This window comes from Colletes gigas, unplaced genomic scaffold (assembly GCF_013123115.1).
Source record: "Colletes gigas isolate AHSC1104 unplaced genomic scaffold, ASM1312311v1 Colletes_gigas_Sc00002, whole genome shotgun sequence".
NCBI lineage: Eukaryota > Metazoa > Arthropoda > Insecta > Hymenoptera > Colletidae > Colletes > Colletes gigas.
The window spans coordinates 5,895,887-5,919,051 of record NW_025106631.1 but is presented as its reverse complement, the minus strand read 5'-3'; positions in this window follow the sequence as shown (position 1 = coordinate 5,919,051).

The window sequence follows — 23,165 nt, the reverse complement described above, 5'->3', positions numbered from 1 at the left end:
GAAAAATTTAATTACAGGGGGTGAAAATAGAATTTAAAACGGTTGCGTGATTTTCATAAATTTAGATGGTAAAATTTGCGCTCGGCGTTCGTGGATGGTTGGCTGCAAACCAGTCGTTATCTATTGGTAAATGAACACATGGTGGATGGTTACGGTGAGTGAGTACTGCACCCTCTGTTTGGATTACAGACCCGAAGCTTCGTTGGTGTCTATAAACAGAGACGAAGGAGAGTGGCGCAGAGAACCACGCTCTCGCGACCGCTATGACAGATTGAGAGAAAGGCACCGTCCTTTGGTGGCCAACGAGGCGTCTCGACCACTATACCCACCCCTAATGCGAGACAAAAGCGGTATACTCCATTTCGCTGCATGTGCACCATGACATCCATCCCACTTCGACGTTTTCTAGCGATCGTACGACGTGTAACTCATCATTCACCTAAGATACTTCGCGACAACACCGGTTTACGTACACGTACATCGAAACTTTATTCGAAATAAAAATGAGAAACTCAAAACGTTTGCTTCGGGTCCTCTATTCCTCACAGTGACGTAACAATTTCAAATGCTCAAGTTGCTTTTTTATTTTTTCATTTAAAATGTTTGAATATTCAAAATTCAAAATATTCAAGCTACATATTTGTATTTCACTTAAATAGCCGATAACAAAATACAAAATAGTTCTAATCAAATGTAGTTTCAAATCAAAGTTGGGTATATCAAATCTGGCCGAATTTTAATCGAGATGAAAACAAGAAATATCTATTGAAAATAATTGTTTTAGTCGTTTATTTCTTGCAGAGTAATTTGAAATGACAACAATAATTTAATCACGTAAATAATGATTACGTATAGCTGAAATAAAATTCCAGTCAATAATAGTTACTACATCCAGAAAAAATAATTTAATCATTCATAATGGTTACTTACTAACCAAAATAATTAAAAATTAGTGTAATTTTAGTCATTTCTTCGAGGTTTCATGATAATCGATTTTCATTGAAATAAAAATTTTTCCTCGACGATGATAAATTTTGTGACTGTTGTTTAGAAAGTCCGCTTTTACGAACACACGAATGCTCGCTGCGGCGCATGTTTCGGATCGTACAATCTATCGCGTGAGCCGTAATCAAAAGTAATGCTCTACGGGGATGATTTCACGTGTGTATAAATGTAGATGCGCCACGTAAGGTATCCGCGATAGTGTTGCAAATAACGGTCGTTTAGATATGGAAACGGCAATGCCAAGCGGCCAAAACGCACGTTAGAGTCGCCTAACTGCCTGCTCTTATTGAAACATCGCCTCTATTTATCAGTATGGAAACGACTGTCGGCACTTATCCATAAACCGAATGTCCTCAAGGTATTATCCGTCCACGATCCTTTGTTTTCACCAACTATAACGATGATTTCTTCCCAACCGTTCCCTTTAATACTCTTTCGAAAGAAATTCTACCCGCTTTCCTCGATACGTAAAATGCTTATTCGATCGTTAACTGCTCGAGACACTCGAGTCTATGCTTCTAAAATAAAAATTGTAATTTTTTAAATGGGAAAATAATACGTATCGCATCTGTTCGTCGCGAAGGGTAAACAAAATGTTTCATTGAATTCTTCGAAAATTGATGAAAAACCAGTTAACGAGTTACGACACCGACAGATTGACTATCTCGCCGAGTTACCCGATGGAAATAACAATGGTCTACGGGCATCGATCACAGGCGTAATAGGAAATGCACATATGACGAGGTCTTCATGGCTCGTTGCGCGTCGAAGTAAAGCCTAGAGGCACGTTTATAATGGAGAGAGCATTGCACTTGTCCGATCTGATGCGGTCTAAAATCTGACGCTCCCTGCGGGTACCAAACGTAACGGCCCCCTCGTTGATGGCCCGTTTCCCCTCCAAGTGGCTCCTGTATCTCTATATTTAGCGAATTCGAACGATAGCCGCGTTGTAAAAAGACTAAGAGGGCTGAATTACAAAAGGGGGAGGGGGTGGACGCGGAGATAGGATGACCACATCTGTTTGCAATTGAAACAAGTGGCTCGATTCTCTTCGTTTTATCGTTTAACGTGCACCGTCAAGTCTTCGACGGTCCTCGATCCGCTTTGGATCTGTTCAACACTTCCAAGTTCACCGAACAAATCAATTCTCTGGTTGCAATGCTCGAAAAAATAAATTTGGATAAGATTTGTCAATTTTAGCGAGATTATAGAAATAGATAGAACGAAGGTACTTAATATAGTATAGTAGAAATTAAATCATTTCGTAAATATAGAATAATCTTTGTACAGTAAGCTGATCCTCTGATCAGATAAACAATTAATTCGAAATTACGTACACTCTGTATATTATACATTTACTGGTTGTAAATATTTTAACGTTAAAATTTAAGTAACTCGAAATTTTCAAACTGAAACTTTTATCACGGCTCGTGTATAAATTATTATTAATTGCAACGTGTTATAAAAATATATCTTTCCAAACTCTTATCGGGAGGGTTATTTGATTTTCATCCGAACGGCCTCCCTCGAACGCGAAACGCGCGTAATTGTGTCAGATACAACAATAATCAACGCATCGACGCAGAGAAAATAACAACGAAGTTGAAAAAAAATGAAATGCAAATTGTTCGGAGTCCGCTGCTTTCGATGCAATCTCCATTACCCGCGCTGAATTCTTTATAAGACAAAGTAAAAGCTTGCATTTAATTTCGAATGATTATAAATGGAATCCTTTCGCCGTACGTTTTTGCGTCGATATTTCGCGCGAGTGTTGGTCGAGTGATTTTTCGGAATTTGCGCCTTTTCTTTTCGCGTGGCGAATAAACACGCGTTAACGAAATAATTTACAGGGTATTTTTATATTTGTATTTAGTTGAATAGCTCGTAAAACAGCGGGTCATCGGTCCTTCACACTTCTAACAATTGGCGTTACGGTGGTTGCTCGAGGACTCAGGCCAACGTATTTTTCTTTGATTTTCGTAAGCTCGGAATTAGCAAAATGGGCAAACAAATTCCTAATCCTACGGGATTCGTTGCCCATTGTCATCGATGCACTTCAAAATCGCTAAGTCGTGTTAGAAATCATTAGAATCAATATTTTAAGTAGTTACACAAAAATAGATAATAAAAATAAGAATCCAATCCCTTTAACACGTTGACTGCCAGAATCCTCCACGAAAACAGAACTTTGTTTCTAAACAATTGGTAACTAGCATAACCATAATTTGTCATAAAACTTATTTTCAAAGTCTCGTTAAAATTCAAGAATCATATTTAGATTTATTTTCTTTAACAATTAATCTTGAGAATGAATTTTTTTAGCTCCTTAGTGAAAAAGAATGTCACCCATATGTGGGTGAGTTGGCAGTCAATGTGTTAAATTAACGAAATATGACATTGTGCATTGCCATGCTTGTCCTTTGTTCCTATGCAAGATTTAAGTATGTGTGGCTACATCCACCTATTTAAAAATGATTAAAATCAATATTTTAAGTAGTTACACAAAAATAGATAATAAAAGTGAGAGTCGAGTACCTCTAGATAATCAAAATATGGCATTGTGCATCGCTATGCTTGTCCCTTATTCATATGCAAGATTGAAGTATGTGTGGCTATATTCACCCATTTAAAAATGATTAAAATCAGTATTTTAAGTAGTTACCCAAAAATGAGAGTCAAGTGGCCGTAGTTAATCGAGAGACGACATCGTGCGCCGCCATGCTCGTCCTTTGTTCGTAGACAGGATTAGAGTTTGTGTGGGCCCAGCAACCGGGGGTTTAAATTAATTGCTTTAAAACGGCGCGGATCGAATAATCCGTAGGAAAGCCCCGGTCGAAATTCCGGCTAAGTCTTTGTTTAACACTCAGTCGGATAATCGGTCGCTTTGATGTTGGCGAAGGGCAAATAGCGTAAGAGAAGCAGGAAAGAAGGAAGAGGACAGCCATTTGCGCGGCAAGAGTCACCTACTGGCAACAAGGAGGTAAGACGAAGGCGAAATGAATACAAATGACGCTCGGGTCACCTGCACCGTAATTGGATGATCCTCTATTCCGAGGATTATCCTTCGTTGAACGTCCTGGGATTCCGCCCGCACCCTCAGCGCCCGCCCATTCCTGGTTTCCCTACGAGCGAACAAATTTCGCCGGACTGTGAGTGGGCTGCCAAGACGTACGCGTTAAAGGCAAAAGTCCTTTCGAAGGAGTCTCGCGAGGATCAGAGGGAAGATCATAAATCTGGTAACGGTACACCATCCGGACCGCCTAAACAGCCAAGTAATGTCGCGTTGTGCTGACAATGACGGAACATCATACTTCTTAATACCTTTACGACCAATGCAACCAGGTTTTAGAAACGTCGTGGTTTCCGATGCGGTTTCCAGGCTTTCAATGACCACCAAAACCGTTTACGACCGGAACGAATCGCTGGTTGGACGCCTGGTCGCCATTACCCTCCCACTTCCTCGAGATGGTCCTTTTTCAGGGAAAGTCGAGGGTTTGGGACACCGAATTTTACCATTGTCGATTTTAAGGAAGAATGGAAGTACTTTGCGGAGAATTATTTCTCCAAACGTTTTGCTTCTTCTTCCTCTTCGTTTTCGAAACATCGGTGATCTTAAATAATGGTGGATTTTGGGTCCATTTCAACTTGTGCAAACTATTTCTCCTGGAGTCGTAAAGTTTTTAATAACATAAAACAATTGTGTTATTATTTTTATTATTTCAATCGATACAATTGCACGCCTTGCCACAAATACAGCAATTAATAGTTCATTGATGATGATGGTTCGGTTTTGACCCATACTCTGTCTTCATCAAGGAAACTTTTAGTCACGTTTAGTTGAAAAATAAAATTTCGATAAGGAACGAAGAAAATGCTCTTTTGAAACCCCTTTGCAGCATCATATAATGACAATTAACATAGTAAAACAGATAAACCTTCAGAGTTTATCTGTGAACCCCGTGCAGAAATACCTTTTGCAAAGAAATCGTTATAATTTTGAGAATAAATCTAGGGAACAGTTGTAAAATAATTTAGTTTTAAAATTACGCTCGCGGTTTAATCGACGAATCTTATAGGTAAATGTATGCCGAAGCAATACAATATCGATGGTATACCCAGCACTACTCTCTTGGGTTTTGATAAATTTCCAAGCACGTTGGCACGATCGGGGGGAAGAGCGAACAAATAAATCTCATCATGATCTTGACTTTTAGCATATTTTGCCAATTAAAGTACCCAGCGACGTTTTACGAGCTCCAGTCAGCTATTCCCACACTTCGTCTGCATTCCCAGCGGTGTCTTTGTTTCGTTCTACTCGAGGTGAATTTACCTCGTTCAAAATGCAAATTTTGCATTGGTAAGTAAACTTCTGAAATACTCCCCGTCACTCTGCGCATTACTTTCGAGTTTCGATTTATAATTACAGAAGGGTGGAAGATCATCGAGCCGAAACTGCCATTTCTGATTGAAGGGGTCGAACGAAAGGGTAAATTTTCAATTTTTAAACTCTGTTTAAAGTTTATAATACTTTGTAATAAATTGTACAAATTTAAATTAATTTTTTCAAGCAGTATTATTTCTGGCATGGAAAATGAGCAAGCAAATCGTGATTTTCATGGAATCATTTCACTGTGCTTTTGCTTGAAAATTTAACAAAACTATTATTTACATATTCGTTGGAGGTTCAGAGTTTTTATTTTTGGAGTAATATATCTTCCAAGTTGCTTTCAATAATAATTGTTTAGTTTTCAATATTGCTTGTCATTCCAAATCATCTTCATTTTCTTTATTAGAAAAATTACTAATTTTAAATCGATTTGCTCCAAATGTGCTCGTTTCTCCAGGGTTAACTTTCCACGAGTAAAATTATATTTAAATAAGCAGAAATTTCTTCGACATTAAATTTACTCGAAGTCACAGAACTCGTAAATATAATTTCGTAGCAGTTTCTGTTAGAAAAATCGTAATCGATGTCCGTAAATTTAGTATTAAAAGATTGAGAAACCCTTTTGGATCGAGTTGGGTCGAAAGACGAGACGATCAACGTCGCCGATGGATTAAAAAAAAAAAATGCGCGTTTTGCATTTTGCGGTCGAGGTGCGAACAAACTGAGCGTTTGATAATAAACATATATAATTGGTCGCGCGTTCGCATGAATAGATACAAGCAAACATCATTGATGGTAAGTACACCGCATCGATACTGCAACCGTTTTCGTGTGTTCGTAGCTTGTTATGAAATGCAAGCACGTTTGTATTCCCACACACTTTCTCGCTTTCTTTCTCTCCTCGTCGTTTCTCTCGTCGTTGCGCGCTCTCCTCTTCCGATAACCACCTCTCGCTATCCTGTATGCAAAGCAAATGTATCATATCACACGGGCCCCCAGGGTTGCATTACAAGCCCGATCATAGTATGTTTCCGGGCGTATTAATACGTCCATAAAAATGCAACCACTATTTCGCGACTCGGACGGTCTAAACCGTCCGCTAATTCCATTTCCCGCTGATCGAGAGCACGATTCTGCAACGGAGCTTTAATGAAACCGTAAACTCTTATAAATAAAACCTATTCAGTTAACATTCAACCTCTAAATTACTTCTTTTTTTCATTTAAATGGAAACAATGTATTTTTCATCATTTTTTAGCATAGAAGGGTACAACATATACCGATATTTAGGAAATATGTAGATACATTTTCAAAGTGAAATAGCCAGAACTGACTATTCTGTGTCTATCATGATTTACATGGTGAAATGAAAAAGATTCTTAATTAGAATGAGTTTGGATAGGGCAGGTATTAATATAAAAGGAAAAATTCGATAATACCTTCATGTTTAGTTATCGATTTTTGGAAAAAATATGGAAGAAACAGTTCCATAGTGTTGAAATGAAAAAAAAAAACAGAAATTCATTTGAAGTTTCGAGGGTTAAGGTGCAACTTTTCGAACATTATTAAAATTTTTAAATATTCTTCACTAAAATATGCATTATTTGCATTTCGAAACATTAAAATCCTCCAATCCGTTCAGGAGTTATTATGTTTTAAACATATGCATGAAATTTCCGGGAAATATTTCTGCCCTCACATTGTATTTTTGGAAAAGAATTTTTTTCTCGAAAGTACGTAGGATTTCGGGGGTACGTTTATTCACAAAAAATGATTGTAATTGACCCCTGCAACTAAAAATAATTTTTTTAAAACGATTTGAAATTTTTTAATTTCGTCGAAAAATTTGTCCACCTACTCGAATTTTTTTCTCGAAAGTGTGTAGGATTTCGGGGGTATGTTTATTCACAATAAATGATTGTAATTGACCCCTGCAACTAAAAATAATTTTTTTAGAACGATTTGAAATTTTTTAATTTCGTCGAAAATTTGTCCACCTACTCGAATTTTTTTCTCGAGAGTGTGCAGGATTTCGAGGGTATGTCTGTTGACCAAAAATGTTTGTAATTAGCCCCCCTAGCTAGAAATAATTTTTTTAGAACAATTTCACAATTTGTTTTTTCGTCGTAAAATTAAGGTACCCCTGTCGATTTTTCTTAAAAATCGTTTTTGATTTTTAACAAATTTGTTTGACGCCCTATAGAAAAGTTGTCTAATACTTTTTTGTAGGTGCCCATGAGCTCTATTTTAGAAAAAAGTTTCATTGAAATATATTCACTATTACAGGAGTTATGGTCGTTTGAAAATTGGACCACTTTTATGGGGTTTCTCTCACTTTACGGGGTGAAGAGACAACTTTTCTAATATTTTTGGAATTTCTACATATTCTACACTAAAATACGCGTTGTTTGCATTTTTAAACATTGAAATCGTCCAAGCCGTTCAAAAGTTATGATTTTTTCGAGGAAGCATTTCTGGCCAGAAATTATATTTTCGGTATGGAAGTTTTTTCTCGAAAGTGCGTAAGTATTCGGGGGTATGTGTATTCATAGAAAGTGATTGTAGTTAACCCCCGTATCCAAAAACAATTTTTTCAAAATGGTTTGAGGCGTAAGCCACGTCTGTAGTGGAAAATTAGATTTTGTCTCAAGATGGCCGATTTGGGGCACAGTGCTTCGTGTCGAAAAACGATTAACTTCTGCCTTTATTTCCGTGGGCATGGCGGCCACGGGTCATCCCCGTATACGTTGGATGAACGAGTAGTTGGGGACCCACGAGTGATAATAAAACCTGAACAATCAAGCGGCACGTGTAAGACGGTGGCGAGAAACGCATGTCGGAATACAAGAGGAAGCCTAGTCCGACACAAACCGTAGTCTCGTTGGATGGGCGTACAGGGCGGAGACGATAAAAAGCAATCTTTACGGCGTGACGGAATTACCACTATCCACCGACGAACCACCATCGTTCCGCCTTCACCCCTGCCCTCGATTTCACCCTTGCTCCTTCGTGTATAATTGCACCTCGGGTGAGATTGTGTCGTTACCGCTTTGTTAGTGTGCACGTAATGAGCTTTTCCTTGTTCTCGCGAGCTTTTTGATACCGTTTAGATTTCCAACTGCTCCCCGCACTCGCTCCACCGCCAATTCTTACTTTTCGAATCGTCCACGGTTATCTCCTTGAATTTTTCAAAGACATTCGTTGCCATAATCGAGCCTCCCCCAGGTGAAAACAACGATTCCAGCGAAGAAAAAGTCATACTCGCGAGGAAGAGTCACTTGTGTCAATTTACACCAGATCGTTGTGAAAAGGAAACTTCAATGTTTAAATTTATAATTGAAAAATTTAAAGTATCGATACTTCAAGCAAACTGATACTTTGAGATTAATATGTCAGTTTATTTTCTTGAATCATCAGTCATCACGTATAAATAACGTGTAACTTATCTTACGATTATGCATTTTATTTTCAAAAGATCTATGTGAACCATTTTTTATTCCTTTTTATGGGGGACCACAGAATATTTACAAACTTTGTTTATAAGAACTATAGGGGAGAACCTATTTTATGATTATACTTTAAAAATTTTTTAAATTGAGAAGTATGAAGTAAAGAAGTATTTTGATAAAAATTTTGAATAAATTTTCTTCTGAAAATAAATTTAAAATGAGTTTTTCTCCAACACATAGGATTTGGGTTGATTTCAATATTCAGTTAATTTATACAGTCAAATTAATATTTAATGGTTTTATATTAGTAAAAAATTATTAAATAATAGAAGAAATTTATTTTGTATCAAATATTGTGGTTGAAAATATATAATCTGGACTAAATTTTCCATTGAAATGAAAAACCGTGTACCATTCGAGGATTAAAAGTTTGTTAGGGGTTTGAAGATTAAGTTAAGTTATATTCGACGATAGAGAGGGGGGAAACGGCGTCTACGATATTCTCTGCGTGGTGTCTTCAACGTAACGACCAGCGTAATAGCGAATTTACAGAGAAAACAACAAAACAGGGTGTCCGAATTAAGCGAGCCGTGGAACAAACAGTGGATATTGTACGCAATGTGTCGCGGACGGGGCTCAGAATCAGTCCTGTGCAAACAGGTTAATGTGCGAAATACACACATCCCACGGTGGCTAATATTGCGGGAACGTCGTCGGACAAGACCCTGACGCATTGTCCTTTCGTTGGAAATGTTACTTTGATTGCCACTGGGAACGGACCTACGATATTGCGTCTACCGTTACTGTTTCTAGAATAAATAATGCTCAATATTTACAGCCGGTTCACTCGCCCCTGCAAATCGTGTAAAGATTAATTTACCTCCGTCCACCTACAACTCGATCAGGGTCGAAACAAAATTCTGGAATAAAAGTTTCCCACAACGAGCATATACACGAGATAAACAACCGTGAAAACACAGACTTTGCGCTCCAAATCAACCCTTTTGCAATTCAAATTCTCGAAAGCGAAATGATACGTCATTTTGTTGTTTTTAAAATATAAAATAAATAGTAACACATTGATTTATTTATTATTTATTATTTTTTACTGAGGAGCTAAGAAAATTCGAAAGATTAGAATTTAAGTAATTTGGTCCGACAATCAACGTGTTAAACAGTGAGAAATGAAACAATCATTAAATCCAATATTTTGTAAATATTCAAACACTAGTTCTATATGTATAGTTTTATCATTGAACAAACCTATAAAAGTAAATTTTATTTATTCACATTCCTAGGAACTTCCATTACAAATTACTTCTGAATTCATGAAATCATAGTAACTGCCGAGTGATTCGTTAAATTTAACTCGATGAACTATAAACTGTTTTTGAACAGCTCAAGACAGCTGTCTATATTGATATTGAGACCAAAGGCAGATGGGGATGCTAGGAATATTATTATAAAGAACCATAAACCTGGACGAACATGCTAGGATGACGCTCAAAGTTTCGAGCGACCAAGGAGGTAACACGAAACGGAAAACAAGGCGAACCGTTGGTGAACAGGTAACGAACAGACACTTGACGGGTGGAAAAAAAAGAGGATTTCAAAAGCGTGGAAATAATTATTCGAAACATCACGAGCGATTGCACGAATGCACGAAACTCCACGGATGGGCGATTACATTCGCTGTGTTTCGTTAGGGGTTAGAGGCACGCAGAGGGATCCGGGTGCGTTTACGCAATTACTCGATATTACTGCTCTGGGCATCGGTAACTCTACTAGCTCTCTACCAATAAATGCATAATCTCGTAATACCATTGATTTTCAATTCGTTATTTACCCGCCCTCGGTGGGGTTCTCAAATGGAAGAAGTGATTTTGCGCAGTTTAATCGATTCGTCGATTTGTGCCTTGCCTAACCGACCGTAAAGTTCCGACCGGATAACGTTTCTAAAAATGCCGGGCCACGGTAAAACTGTCCGATTCTCGCCGTTAAACGGCCATCGAACCCGTTGCATTACCGGTCCACCGTGCCAACGCGAACGTTTAAACATTTATTTAAAATTAATTATGATCGGGACGAGAGGGGGGGTGGGGGGGAGAGAGAAAAAAATCGCTGCGCCGACGGAAAACCTTCGAATGAGAATCGTGGAACATTTATTACGACCGACTGTTCGGTAAATACAACAAACTACATTAATATCACCCTTCCCGTTCGAACTCTCGGTTAGGTGACCCTCCGTGGTGCATCGGTCCGTGCGCCGATGCAACAGACCGTTTCAAACAGGTAATGCATGCGATATTAACATTGGCAATTTTTCGTATTAATTAACCGGGAATGTGCGGCGGTGCCCAATTAAAGCCGATAAAATGTGTATGGCACCGCGGCATAGCGATTCGAAAGATTCTTTCTGCGCGCGCCATTTAATAAATAAAATATTATTTGTACGCGGCGCGTGTTCATACTTATCGTGGCTATTTTTCCCGGCGGTCCTATAAACAAGCGTCTGGACTATTGGTAATAATTAGTCCATTCGTTGGTATTTTCCATTCTATTATCAACGTGTTCCACCGCGATAAAGTACGCGTCTACGTTTCGGGGATGATTTCACGACGATGGTGTCGGGTCTAATCTCTTGATAGAAACTTAACACTAGAACTACCAGAGTCAAAATGATTCGTAATCTCTAATAAAAATTGGAAATTATTTACTCGACTGGGATTTTGTAGAGTTTACCGTAGTTTTCTATAAGAGAATACATAAACACTTATTTCGTTTTAATTTCTTTCGTACATATAAATACACAATAATTGTAGTTCTAGTGTTGATACTAATATTTGGAACGAAAGCTAAATGTTCCTATCAAGAGAACCTAAAAATTTTTGGGTAAAAGTTCTAGACGGGTACCAGGTCATCCGGGTTATCGACACTAGGGTTAGACTTTCACTTTTCCGGAGTTATTAAACGCGTGCCAGGAAACGACGTTTTCCCAATATTTTCCGGCGTCCCGCCTTGACAATACAAATACCAAATCGATATCAGAACAAGAATTGAACGCCTTTGTTGCCTGACGTCATCGTGTGTCCGTAAGTTTATGCAAAGGGGTGGCAGGACACCAGGTCGTCGGGCAGCGGATACCTACATAGGAGAACAAGATGGCGTCTTCCCATGAGGATTCCCGAACGAGGCCGCAATCCAGCGGATACACGTCCCGTCGACAGCGTTGGAAACCTCCCCCTCATCCTCTCTACCTTTCAACCTGCCCCTTTCCCCTCTCGTCCACAATCTATCGGCCCCCCTACCTCCGTCCCTCGCTCCTCCATGCCTCTTTTCCGTTTCCTTCCCTACCGTTTCTTCGTCTTCTTCTTCTTCTTCGACTTCGTGCGTGGTTTAGCCGCGTTTGACAGTGCCTGTCTCGTGCCCCTCGCCAACTTTTCACCGTATATATGAATGCACGACCGTAAAAACTTAATGACGCGTACGCGTGCACGCGAACCTCGTCTGTGAATTAGTCGACCTAGCGTCCATATCGACGGCGATCGGCCGCTAATTCGGTTAAATCGTTCACGAGGAATTCAGACCTTCGGCCACCGTCGACCGTGGAGGAATCGAGTACGGAACTTGTCGTTGTTGTCGATGTTTCAGGGGAGCGGAATGGTTTTCACCGTTCGATGGGAGATTTCTTTCGCGTATACGTGACTTTGGCTGTCATCGTCAGGAAACGTCAAACGTATAACGAATCTCAGAAGAACTTGAAATTATTCGTGTACTCTCTCTGTAGTGTCTTATTGAATTAAGTGTTTTTAAAGCAGTGCAATGCGTGCAGTGTCAAAATATGGTATAAATTAAATATTCATATAATGGTCAAACGTACAATCTAAGATGCCCCACTGTAGCAGTGTTAATATGTTTCAAATATGTGAAATATGTTCCACTAAAAGGCGAATACCTCCAAGAAAGAAATCCTTATATTTTTCGAATCGATGAATGTGTTTTTGAATAGCATTTTGGTGGCTCGTAGACGTGTGGCTATTTGACTGTTCCAGAGGCGAGATCGACGAAATGAGTGGAAGTTTGGATAATTTTTAGCGTACACAGGGAAAAAGTCGAGGTCGTGCGCCCCTACGGCCCTCGTGGGCGTCCTATCTTCGACTGGTAGCACCCTCCTCCCCCGGATCATCGTATCGTCTCTCTCTGGAACGATTTCTCGACCTGGATGCATCGTTACACTTTGGCTAACTGGCCGAATTCCCCGCGTTCATCCCCAAAACGATCGACTAACGACTCGGCGCACGAGCATTTCCGCCCCTCGACGAGCCTTCAATGAAATCGACAATGTACAGGGTCAGTGGTAATTCGAAGTACTTAGCGGCGATGTCGATTGCTGTTCCGCAGGATCTGTAATGGCACCTACATATTGTCGTTTCATACGCGAGCGTTTCGTTTAATAATATAGACGGGCGATGCAATCGTAATGTTTTCTTTATTAATAGCTAAATTTAATGTGTTAAATTGAATTGAAACCGAAACAAGATTATCTGATACTCGATATTTTGTTTTATTTTGCATCAATGATACATATGATGTTCGCTTTAAGATCAACAGTTTGTGGTTTATTGAAATAAATGACTTATGGTCCCACAAGAAAAGGTCTAATAGATCTTGGTGACATTTTTCAAAATAAATGTTCTAAAATATATTTAGTCACCACCTTCTTCAAGTTTTAAATCGCCCATTAAACTAAAGTGCATTCTTTTAGCGGGAAATTAATGGTAACAGTTTTCTTAAAGAAATAAATTCACTTCACGGAAAGAAGAAACATTCAATATTTACAAATAAATAAGTCAACGTGTTGAAAGTTATCTTTTATATCACAAGTAGACAAGTGATTTTGTTCCAGTATACATATACACTATTTCTAATTTATAATACACTCTAATTTTGGAATTTTCTTTCTCCATTAATATTCTACGACCTAAAAGATTTCCACGAATTTTATTTTCCTTATAAATATTACACGTTTATTACGTGCTTGACTCGCGAAGGTACTCCATAATTTATTTATCAGCGAGCAATCGTGTCCACTGTCGATGTTTCATCCCGTTCGTCGGGATCCTTTAAATTTTTCAGTTCTTTTCGAGCAATTGCAAATTTCATTCTCTTTAAAATAATTGTCACGTTGCTTCTATATAAATTTACCTTTTCCCCCCATTTTGCTCTCGCCTTGTGTGATATTTGGATGGGTTGAACGAAGCTATTGCTACCGTCGAATGGATGAAAAAAAAGAATAATAGATGAGATGAGTGGAAAGAAGGGAAGTGGAGCAAATCTCACGCATTATGGGTATTGAAAGAAAATGGGAAAACGCAACTGTGGTTCAGCGGGCTCTATCCACTTATACGTGTATGATCATAGTGATCGTAGAATGGTCAGCAACGTATCGAGTGACCGTGCCAGCTTATCACTAATTCACGAAAACGTAGATCCCTGGATATAAAAATAATTTGGTTTATGGAAACAGACGCGTGCTCGATCCTGGTAGGAGGAGCTTACTTGTGGTTGCAGCTCTATGTCGGTGGGTTCTTCCATGGAATAAATCATGAACTGCTTCCTCGAACTGTCTCAAAATGTATAGGAATTTTTGGTGCCCTCTAATATTTGATTCGACGTAAATTCCTCAAAATTCATTATTTTTAGGTGTGGGTACAATATAAATAACCGGGCAATAAAGTTCAACCCTCGTTAAGTTTAACACACTGTTTCTTTCAGAGTTCTGTAGAGTATTCGATCAATAATTTTACATTGTAAAATAAAGGCATTAATTAATGGAGAATTTACGGAAACCTTGCACTGTAATGCAAAATAATAATATTTAGATTTGAGTCAAAATGGACACGAAATTCGCCATTCGAGGGTTAAACGTGTCGATAACTGTGAAAGTAAATCATGAAAAAAATTGGGATTTTCATTTGTTTAATTGTTAAAGAAATGCTTTGAAGAAAAGAATCAAAGTACAATTTTTTCGTGTAATATCAGCAATTCATTTTTTTTATTCAAACATGTAAAATCATCTATAGGATTACGTTCTTGAAGGAAAACAGCTTATAAATAAATGATCTATATAAATAAAATTATAAGGCATTTATAGCATATCTAAACCAAAGCACACATATTAATTTGTGTGCACACATTTGTTTGTTTATTGTGTTTGCCTCGGATTAACTCGAAATCTATCGAACCGATTGTAATTAAACCAGCACTATTCTGTTCTGTATATATCAGGGAGCAGCTATTTATCATTATACACTATACGCAACGGGAATAGATAGTAAACAATTATAAATAAAACATGTTTTAATTGAATATGCTGTTTGCTACCATTTCACGAGGAAACTTAAAGAAAAAGAATTAAAACACTAAAATCACAGTATAATAATATTAAATAACCATGTAAGAATTACACATTTTTGGAATTTCTATACAAAGTATTTGTACCTTAAGAATATTCTAAAGTAACCTTCTCTTACATATAAATTTCGAAATTCCTTTTAATAAAATTGTAGTGATTTAAATGTTCACTTTTGGATTTGCCATGTGCAACAATCTAATATTGTTTAAAAAGTGATCGAACAGCTGAAACTCACCCTGCACCAGTAATTGGACGCGAACCGTCCCCAGTAATAATTATTTATTTAAGCGTTGTAGCTTGCCAAACAAATAAAGTTAAAGAGAAAATAACATTAAAAGGTACATCAAACAAAAAGCTTCATAGTAATATTTATTTTTCGCATGCAGAGATTTCTGGATAGAGAATAAAATTAAGGGCAAAATTTTCTTTTTATTAATATGTTTCATCAAAGTCTGCCATTCACATTGTGCTTTACAGTCAATAGTTAATACTATAGGAGACAAGTTTGAAAATAAAAAGAAGTCTTATAGAAAAAAGGGGTGGTTTTTGCCATAAAATCATCGAAATATTAGGCTGTGAGGTTCAGCTTATGCTACAAATCTTTTTATTTGGTCCCTCCAAGAAGTTATTGCATAGTGACAAGTTTCACAGCATCGAAGGAGCAAAGAAAAATGTCCAAAACTGACTCAAACTTCGAGACAAAGAATTCTTCACTGTTGACTAATGAGCAGTGATGAGACGAGTGTACAATTGTGTTAAAGAATAGGTTAATTGTCGATTTAATTACATTGAAACGACAGTGATCGAATGACCAGTGTACAGAATTTTCTCTGCCCAATTATCGAAAGTAAATAGACAGACGAGGAATTGGGAAGAAAAACGCAATAGCTGATGGCGTTGAGGCGACAACCTGTTGTCTGGCCATTTTAAATGGTAGCATACAAGCAAGATAACCGTGCTAATAAATGGTCCTTGCCAGAGACGCATCTGCGTAGGAAAAACTTTGGCCGAAAAACTTGAGCACCCCTTGGGGGCCACTGCGCACCCCCGCGCTCTCCCTCCCTCGAACGAAGGACGGCATTATCATTATAATCGTGCACCGATGCGCTAATCAGTCGTATTGTCACACCAAATGCCGAATTTCGAACCTGAGAAACACGCACGATACGTCGTATTATGTTCTACTTATCGTCACACGGTGATTTTCATCAATCTAGCAACATTGTACAAATTGCATTTCTATGAACACGTATTTAAAATAGAAACAGTCAAATTTAATAATATAATGAAACGAAAGTTAGGTCTGGATTTATTTTTTAGCTGAATTAAAGATCTATAAAATCGTTTTGCAATGTTTTCTGATCAACTTTAAAATAAAATTGCAATTATTTGTCGTGACATTGCTCTTCTGTTTTTATAAAATTTGAGTAGATTTTTCACTGACTCTTTAACAAAACTAGGATAGTACTAGATTTGTTTTTGACTAAAAGTTTTGAAATAGATGAGGAACAAGTAATAATAATTCTCAGAACAAAGAGTATCTTCTTGAGAGATATTTCAAGATACTAAACAAGAAAATGTAATTTACGATTCTCGAAGCTATCCTTCGTATTTAAAATTACAAATGTATTAATAATAATAACAGAAGAGTAATCTTTGACACAAAACACGTGGATAAGAAAAATGAAATTTTCGATCTTTCACGATCCTCTGAATTCGATTGTCACTCGTGAATCTATGAAGAACTTAAGAAATATAGTTTCATACCTTTTCGAGTAATTTTTCTTTTTCTTCCCATTCGCGAAGCCACCGTGTATCGAGTTTGTTTTTTCGAGATCCAACGAGAGGCGTGTTGTCGAAGTGAGCCACATTTGCTCCGCTATAACGCTACCCCGTAAATTTAACCCCGCTAGCATGATGCACCGACTATGGACGGTGTATCCTGCGAGGGGCACTGCCAAAGATGTTCTGACATATGTGATGCTTATGTGGGGTGGCAGCCCCGGGGCACACGTATTCTGAACATGTGCGTGGAGCAAAACTGTCCAGAATTCTATGACGGAGTTTGTTTGCACTTGCACGCACGAATCGTGAAGTGGACGAATGATTATTTTTGTCTTCGGTATTACGGCGAGGACCATCAACCTGTCAATCGTTAAACGTATTCACGGGCTCCAATGGCGGAGACCTAATTTTTAGCTTCACGCCACCCTCGAAATTCTAAATCTAAAAACTGTCCATCTCGTCAGGTGTACGGTTAAAGTCATAGTAAATTATTTTCATTTGTATTCATTCATCGAATGTAATTAAGGGAAACTTAAATGTGTTGAAATAAAATACAATTTAAATAAACGAAATTTTATGAAACAAGTATTTATTCAATATAATTAAATGAAACTTAGATACATTGAAATGAAATATAATTTAGATAAACGAAGATACAAATAAATTTCATGAAACAAGTATTTATCAAATATAATAAAATGAAACTTAGATACATTGAAATGAAATACAATTTAGATAAACGAAGAGGCGAACAAATTTCATGAGACAAGTATTTTTAACACATCCAACGTACAAAATTATGGTTTTACAATTTTATAGTATGAATCTGAAAATGAATAAGTTTGTATAACTACTCGAATTGAAACATTAGATCTGCACAAATGTTGTACGTGCACAAGACTAGAAAAGATTGAGGAGAAACATACTTTTTACGTGTGTATCTATAATCTTTATTCAGTGTTTCTTGCGATATACTAGACGAAATTGAAACCTTGAAATACAAAATGCAAGTACAACGTTACGTAATTTTCGATATGAAACACGACAATCGAATGATGTTTCTGATAGTTGAACTCAATTAGAGTCCATGTAGCTTATTCATAGAGACGTAAGATGTTCGTTCCCCCGTTTCCATGGTCGAATCACTTCGGTAAAGACTGACAGTTTAGCGTTCGAGTTGACATATGCCGAGGCAAATTCTGTACACAATAGAACAAACACGGAAACCGAAATCGAAATATTATCATAGCCCAATAATAGGCTTAGACTGCTTCTATGGCGGACGAGGTGGGAAGCATCGCGACTACAAGCGACGAATAGCGTGACCCTACCGGAGTGGTAATTGGATTTGGTCGATGCGGTGATGTTCATTTGACATCATTGAGACATGTAGCCGCGTTGACACCGTTTGCTATTGGATTAGTCGAATATTTTAAAAAAAACTATCCCCGAAACGCAATACGAATCGAAGCAAATCGAAGCATTTTCTTCTTGGCGTTGCTGCTTCCTCAAATTTGAAAATACTTATATAGAATGGCCCAAAGAGTAGTTCAGATTGGTTACCATTTTTTAGACACTTCAAACATTCATTCTAAAATCACTTCTTTATCGAATATAAATTTCTAAAAGATGGTAGCCTCTGGGTCCATTTTGACACGACTCTGAATTTTATTATTCCAGTACAGGGTTTCTGATTGTTTTTTAAATACGTTATAGTATTGTGGTATAGTCATTCTTTACATCACAGCTATTTGGCAAAAATTCTTTCATAATATTTAAATATAGATTCATACAATATTAAACAAATGAAAATCTGAGAAAAAAGCTTCGCTGAAAGAAACAGTTTACGTGGATTAGAATGCTATGGTGCTGTGAAATAGTCATTGTTTGGTAAAAATTATTTCATAATAAAAAAACAGAAACTTCGTGACACCGAAGGAAATAGTTTTTGCACGAGTCCAAATGATTACCAAGGCCAGTTGGGTTAATGTACGAAATCGAAACGAAAATATTTTTAATTTCTTCGTCGATTTACGGAACCGGTTATTTTCCCGGGCGAAAAAATTGCGAAGCGAATGTGGCAGTTTTACTTCTAAATGAGCCCTCGTACTTTAGATTGGTCGCGTCGTTGCCATAAGATGGCAATGTTACAGGTTGTTGGGCAGCCGAGAGAGATCTCATGAATCACGACTCTGAAGGACGAGCTTTTGAAAAAAGAAGAGAATGGAACCGGTTTGGCACGCGCGCACCTCGAAGACTTCATAATGACGCCTGGCAGTCTTTCATTAAACTTCATTATGCTACCATGCGAATAACATTCGTCTTCAATCCTTTTCATTCTTTGCCCCGCGAACTTGGTTAACTATTTCAAGAGTAGATTAGCGATCCAATAAATGTTTGCACGCTAAACGAATTTACAATGGAACCTATTCCTCACCAATCGCTTTGTACATAAATAAAATCCATTGAATCGTTGGAGGATCTCCCTACGTCGGAACTGAGTGAGACCCATTTTGTTACCTAGACACTTGGACGAAGTAGTCAGTGCAGTAACCGCTTCAGAAAAGTGCCATAAATGGATGAAATCATGGTCAATAATTTATTATTCAACATTAGCCTCTCCATTTTTACGATTCGATAAAATGATTCATCGTACGTTCGATATAATTTGATTTGTAAATTGGTAAATATTTAAAATTAGGATTCTTGCTTCTTATTTGTACAAATTGGTCAGAAGCAATCTAAGTATATAGTTTTTAAAGGCAATAATGAAACGATATTTTTGTGAGACTCTTCCCCTAAGTTAGAGTACAATTCGTCAAATATTTTGATACGATTTAATTATTATTTACCACTTAATTTGTGACTCTTATTCCATAATAAACCCTTCTATCAAGGACAAGTTCCTTTTATAAATTGAACGTACTTTCATAAACAGGTAAACAAGTAGAATATTTATTTAATTTAAGTCATGTATTGGAACGTGCTTATGTTTGGTAACAATAAGGACAAATGTAGAGATATAACTTTGCATTTTCTAAGCCAGATAGTCCAATAATAACAGTGAACGTCATTTAAAGCTACCAATTAGTACATATCACTCTATAAACAGAAATTTTATGAATTTACTTTTAGCTACTATTTTTTTAATTTTCATAAAACAAAGGTAAATTGTAACACTGTTACGTAACGTATCGGAACGCCTACTTTCTTCATTGCTATTGAAAATTTGAAACATGAGAGTAAGTCCGTTATTACCCAGTTTTTAAACAGTTTCTCCAAACATGCTGCACTTTTGTCAAACGTTTAATGAGACGGTATAATTGAGGAAAGTTACGCCTAAGACGTGCCAGTTTGTAAATGCAGAACGTTCAAGTGAACCAGAAGAGGCCGCGGCGGGTAAAAAAAGGGAGAGGAGCCAAATTACCCGACACAAAATGTATTATCTTCACTTGATAGGCCCCACACCCTCGAGCCAGTGATTCTCAGACGTGAATCTTCCCGTGAACGAATTTAAAAGTAATAGGTTTCCGGCAAGGAAAGAAGGAATATTGAGAAACACTACTTTTGGTCCTCGGCTTTCTTTTCTCCCCCTTGGATCCACGACGTATCAGCGCTGCTCCTTCTACCAGAGTGGTAAATTTATTCGAACAAATTCTGTAATTACTTCTCCGACCCGGATGTCACGCGAGCCTAGATTTATGGAGGCGATTCAGTCATTTCAGCAATTTTATACCGTCCAATTAACCGAGCCTCGTGCAGGTTTCTTCAGGTGACCCGGGCCCCGCTCTAAATTCGCGTCAAACTTGGTGGAAGTTGGGGTAAAATTGCGAGGGGAAGACGGGAATATGAAGTTTAGAAGAAATTGTTAAACACTGAGTTATGCATGTGATGTCAGAGAGTTTATTGTCGAATAATCAGATATAAACAAGGGGTAAATATGATTCTGGTCACTTGTAACGACATATAAATGCACAATCGTGGTTATTGCCATTTACAATCATGACTAAACGCGATTATTGTTACTTTTAATGATATACAAACTTAAATTATATTATAATTGCATTCAATCACGAATAAACACGATTATCATCACTTATTGTCACATACAGACACGCAAACTCTGTCACTGTTGCATACAATCACGTACAAACAAGAAGAAACAAGATTATTGTCACTTATAGTCATATAGAGGCACATAAAGTCTGTCATTGTTGCATAGAATCACGTACAAACAAGAATGAACACGATTATTGTCACTTATAATCACATACAGACACACAAACATTCTTGCATTCAGTCACACATAAGAAGATACTAGATTATACATAGACACACAAACTCTGTAATTAATAAATTTCTATACACTTGCAACGACTATATAGTTTTTACCTTACAATGAATAACGTCTTCACACGTTTCAACAACAATGGAATACTTGCTGAAAATCTTTTGCAGATTGATATTTCTTTACTGTGCACATCAAGTGAACAAATTACAAATATTATGGATATTCTTTTCTTAGTTTGAAACTCCATGTCACCAACGTTATTCAAAACTTTCACCGCGGTTGCACTTTTGGTAGCTGGGTGAGCGTTTAACGAATTCCAGTGGATGAGTTACGCCATAAATTGTTCGAAAAGGAAGGAACAGGACAGGGTGAAAATCACCGAGAAATGGCCGGTGTCTCTGTATTTGCAAGTTGGTATGCTGAAATCTATCCCGATGGCGGAGTAGTCGGCGCATCCTTTTCGGGCGAGACGTCGACGTCTGGCAAGGAAGCTATCTTGACGTGCAGACATTTAATCGCAGGTGCGTCACGTATCGCGAAGAAACACCTCACTTTGATGTGGAAGCTGCCTGGAACTCGCACTTAACCTGCTCTAGTTTTTATTGGAGCGTAAAGTACGAGGAAATCCATGGTCTCTCCCTCAGGAGACCGTCGATACTCACTAGCGACTGGTCTAAATACCTGATCCCCGTCTCGTCAGGTTTAGCGTTCTTGGTAATTTTCTACACCTGGTTATCACTTGTCTTCGAAGGAATACGTGTTTAAAGAACATGTTGTTTTCGTCGGTTTTTGCGCCCGTGTCGCTGGTCTGCTGTTTTCAAGACCATTAATTAACAGCAGGGCTCGAGGATGTCTTGCAAAGTACTTTATTACACGTCGCGGCAGAAACGCGGGACATCTGTTTCAAAATAGTGCCGCGAAACTATTAAATCACAGTAATAATTTATTATTCGATGAAACTCTTTCCTTGCGTCTTCTTTGTTTGTACAAACTTGATTAATCACAGTGATATTTTCCTACGACGCTATTTAGCAAGCTAGTGGAAGATTTAACACTGCTTCTACCAAAGCTGTCAAAAGACACTATTCACAATTTTAACTTGAAATTATTTTCCAAGTTTAATCAACCTTCCTCGATCGACTTTTTAACTGTATAACAATATTTCCTCGTTCTACTCGATGTAATGCTTTTTTGTACATTTTCTGGCCTGACTAGAACTTACACTTGCATTTCTTTTCCTGCTCGTAGGGGAATCGCAGGAACAAGCTTAGGTGATGTTTTGTAGAGCTTTCGTTAGCAATTCTGTAGAGAACTCAGCTTGTACAATAATATCTTTTAAACTTAATGCAGATGCCATTGAACTTGATATTGAATCTTCAACTAGATTATTTGTTCTCTTTTTGTGTATTTCAAACATATCCTATGAAGTAGTTAAATTAATATTTTAGGTAGTTGAATTAATAATGCATTTGTAAAATATGTTTATAAGTTGTCAATTTCAAAACATAGCAGAAATAAAAAATGCAGTAGTTAAAGTGTGCAATGAAAACTTATCGACAGCATGCCAAGTCATATTTTTCAAATAATAACAAATAAAGGTCTTACCAATCAAGATATACATACCTCAATTATATATATTATTTTTATTATTTTACATTTATCATTATAGTACTATAATTAAGCAACAATAAAATATCATTTTTGTAATGATAATCTACTCGTAGTTACATGTAATTTTAACAGAGTTTTAATAAAGATCATTTTCTATCATTTGAGCTCGTATAATTGATATTGTTGCTATTCAAGGATCTGAAACATTAAAAAAATGTTAAC